At 40.8% G+C, this 4,291-nt stretch overlaps 1 pseudogene; it reads left to right on the top strand.

The window, feature by feature from the left end:
* Positions 1 to 279: 279 nt before the first annotated feature.
* Positions 280 to 2,234, top strand: LOC102823364 (annotated as a pseudogene).
* The last annotated feature ends 2,057 nt before the right edge of the window (positions 2,235 to 4,291 follow it).

Raw genomic sequence — 4,291 nt, forward strand, 5'->3', positions numbered from 1 at the left:
ATACTTGGAGGTTTCTTGATCTCTTTTATTTTTACTTTGTCCATCTCCAGCTGCTACCCTCGTGTGGACATTGGACCCCTCTTAGCAATTGGCTTGTCAGTATAAACTGCTGCAGATCAGAACTCCACACTCACTTCGTGCCCAGCGCACGTCTCATTTATACACACACAGCGTCCGGGATGTCTCAGCCACCGAGAAACCGTTGTCTGGTCAGCAAGAGAGAGGAGGAGCTGGACTGTGGCGTTAGTGTGATTGGAGCTCTCCGACATCAAGTCTCACCTGCCGATGAAGCTCCTGTGCAAGAAGATCGAGAAGCACAACCTGAAATTGAGGCAGGAAACCTCAAGCTACAGGGGGCATCGGGTATGTGCCTACCAGAAGCCCCAAAGGGAAATCTTCCTGAAGAAACAGTGGGATATGGGAAAGATAAAAAATCCCTAAAGCAGTGCATGAATGTGGGATTATCTGGAACCTAAAATGGAGATGTATCTAAAGAAGCATTGGGAAATGTAAAAATGTTTAAATCCTCTAAGAAATCTGCCATTTTGGCCAATGGGGAAGCAATAACACAGCCTCCTAATTCAGAACTAAAAAAGAAAAAGAGAAAAATGGGGGATGCTGCTGGGCCTGACACAAAAAAAGTAAAAACTGAAGACAAAGAGGAATCTGAAGAGGGTGGTGTCAAGGCTCCTGCAGAAGCAGAAATGAGAGTGGAGAAGCCAGATGGTGAGGAAGATGACAGCGAAGTGCCCAGCCTGCCCATGGGACTGACAGGAGCATATGAGGATTCTTCATTTTCTTCTCTAAGTAATCTTATCAATTAAAACACTCCGAAGGTGATAAAAGAAATGGGCTTTACAAACATGACAGAAATTCAGCATAAAAGTATCCGACTCCTTCTGGAAGGCAGGGATCTTCTAGCAGCAGCAAAAACAGGCAGTGGTAAAACCCTGGCATTTCTCATCCCTGCAGTTGAACTTATTGTTAAGCTAAAATTTATGCAGAGGAATGGAACAGAAGTCCTTATTCTCTCACCTACTCGAGAAGTGGCCATGCTGACTTTTGGCGTGCTTAAGGAGCTCATGACGCACTACGTGCACACGTATGGCCTGGTCATGGGGGGCAGTAACAGATCTGCGGAAGCACAGAAACTTGCTAATGGGATCAACATCATTGTGGCCACACCAGGCCGCCTCCTGGACCACATGCAGAATACCCCAGGCTTCATGTATAAAAATCCACAGTGTTTGGTTATTGATCGAATCTTGGATGTTGGATTTGAAGAAGAATTAAAGCAAATTATTAAACTTCTGCCAGTACGCAGACAGACCATGCTTTTTTCTGCCACACAAACTCGAAAAGTTGAAGACCTGGTGAGGATTCCTCTAAAAAAGGAGCCCTTCTATGTTGGTGTTGATGATGATAAAGCCAATGCAACAGTGGTGGATGGTCTTGAGCAGGAATACGTTGTTTGTGCCTCTGAAAAAAGATTTCTTCTTCTCTTCACATTCCTTAAGAAAAACCGAAAGAAAAAACTAATGGTGTTCTTTTCATCCTGCAAGTCTGTTAAATTCCACTATGAATTGCTGAACTACATTGATTTACCTGTCTTGGCCATTCGTGGAAGACAGAAGCAAAATAAGCGAATAACCACATTCTTTCAATTCTGCAATGCAGATTCAGGGATATTGTTGTGTATCGATGTGGCAGCTCGAGGGCTTCATATTCCTGAAGTTTACTGGATTGTTCAGTATGACCCTCCGCATGACCCATGTGGCCTAAATGGAAGAGGGCATGCCTTGTTCATTTTGCGCCCAGAAGAATTGGGTTTCCTTCATTACTTGAAGCAATCCAAGGTTTCACTAAGTGAATTTGAGTTTTCCTGGTCCAAAATTTCTGATATTCAGTCTCAGCTTGAAAAAATGATTGAAAAGAACTGCTTCCTTCATAAGTCAGCCCAAGAAGCCTATAAATCATATATTAGAGCATATGATTCGCATTCTCTGAAACAAATCTTTAATGTTAATGATTTAAATTTACCTCAAGTCACTCTATCATTTGGTTTCAAGGTGCCTCCTTTTGTTGATCTCAACGTGAACAGCAATGAAGGCAAACATAAAAAGCGAGGAGGAGGTGGTGGATTCGGCTACCAAAAAGCCAAAAAGGTCTAAAAATCCAAGATCTTTAAAAACATTAGCAAGAGAACCCCTGACAGCAGGCAGTTCTCACACTGAAGACACAGTTTCTTTCATCTTATAACAGTCCCAAAATGGATTTTCTTCCCCTTCTCTGACAGGAAAATGTTGGAGCCTTCAGGATTTAGGCTTTTATTGACTTTAAATTGACTTGGACTCTCAAGGACTGAGGACTGTTCCAGCAAATATTTTCTTAAATTGGGGAGCAAGGAAGGTAATAGTTCTATTTTTATTGGTTGCCCAAGGGCAAAACAAAGGAATATTTTTGGTCTTTGTTGTGATGATAAAGTAATTTTAATTATCTGTCCCTTAAATATTAACTATAAAATAATTGTATGCTATAGTAACTCAAAAGCCACAAAGTTGTTGGCATCGTTTTTCTGTGTGCCAATAAATATTTCTGTAGAGTCCTGTTAAGTTTTTACATTGATGAGAGCATCAGATATGGAGGAAGTAGGCTGATAAATGTAGAAAACACTGTTGCACATTTGGGCCTGGCTGCTGGCCCTGTCTGGCCTGTTGTGGATTTCAGACCTTGACTGCTGGGTTCCTCCTTTGACTTCCTGAGGTCCACTTTCTGGGCATTTTGTAACTGTATTTCTGTTTCTAAAATAATCATATTTCCAAAAATATACAGAGTCAAAGGAAAAAATATTTAATCACTGAACAGAAATAAATACTGCTGATATTTTTGGTATATAACCTAGTTTTTTCTATGCATCTTCATATTTTAATTTTTTTTTAATCGAAAGTGAAGTTGTCCTCCAGCCACTGTAACCATTTTGTATCATAAGTTGTTATGCTCCCGCATCAGTAAATAACTTCACTAGTCTTGTATGTATTTTTTTTCTAATTAAATGTTTTTATTTTGCATTGAGTGAAAGTTTACAGGGCACATCATCAGCTTCACATTCAACCATTCATATAGCTTGTTTCATTACATTGATTATTATCCCCTCCATATATCATCAGTTTACAGTGTTTCTTTCTATCCTCTTTAGCTTTTTTGGGGGGGATTGGGGGGGGACTTGCCTTTTTGGAATTTACAGTCTCGGCTTTTAGGGAAGGTTTTTACATTTGTCTGTGGATATCCAGGGCTCATGTATGAGATTACTAACAAGCATTACTGAATAATCAGATGAGGGACAGTTTGCTATGTCTACTAGGTAGTCTGATCCTCAGAGCCTATGGTTTGGACGGTCAACAATGCTTGGGCCCTCAGGGGCTTGGCCTCTGGACCGGGTCTGCACTGTCTGCATCTGAATCCTCCTTATTTATTGATTGTTTAAGGGACGCTGCCTGTCTTAGGTGGTCAGTTATATGTATTTAAAAAAAAAAAAAAAAGAAGAAGAAAGAAAGAAAGCATTGGCTGTCCCCGCATTTTTGCATACCTTGGCCTGTGTACAGGTTGCCACATGGTGATGCTCAAGTAGGCCTTTTTCTTGCTTTGCCAAGAGTCCAGTTTTATTCACTTTCTTGGGAGATTTCAGCCAATCTCACCTGAGGGCTGCTGCAACTAGGCAGCAGGACGCCTTCCTCAGAGGAGAAAGCTAAAGCTGCTTCTCTAAGGGAATGGGAAATCCTGTATGCGCCCCCAAATTATTAGAAGTGAATTCTGATGTCATGTAAAAGACACTCGGTGAGACTAAATTACCTTGGCAATGCAAAATTTACTACTGTAAAAGGTTGTGTGTGCATAGCCATACATACAGGAATAGGCCAGCAAGCACACCGAGTGGGCAGGACACTCAGGTTTTTAATCCCTGATGTGAGTCTTAAGGCTATGTCTCACCCCATTGGCTAGGGCTTTGACCGCACAATCCTTTCCCTTGCCTGATTGGCTAGTTCAAATTTCTAAGGCACACATTTCTATTTCAGAAGGATTGTAAAGTTTCTGCTTCCTTCGGGAAGTAGTCAAAGAAAAAGAGAGATCATAAAGTCTTTACTCACTGCAGGAAGTAGTCAAAGAAAAAGAGAGAAATCATAAAGTCTTTACTCACTTCATGAAGTCAAAGAAAAAGAGACAGATCATAAAGTCTTTACTTCAGGAAGTAAAGAAAAAAGAAAGGTTACCTGAATACAATAAAAAGGATTAT

The sequence above is a fragment of the Chrysochloris asiatica genome, unplaced genomic scaffold (genome assembly GCF_000296735.1).
Source record: "Chrysochloris asiatica unplaced genomic scaffold, ChrAsi1.0 scaffold00118, whole genome shotgun sequence".
Lineage (NCBI taxonomy): Eukaryota > Metazoa > Chordata > Mammalia > Afrosoricida > Chrysochloridae > Chrysochloris > Chrysochloris asiatica.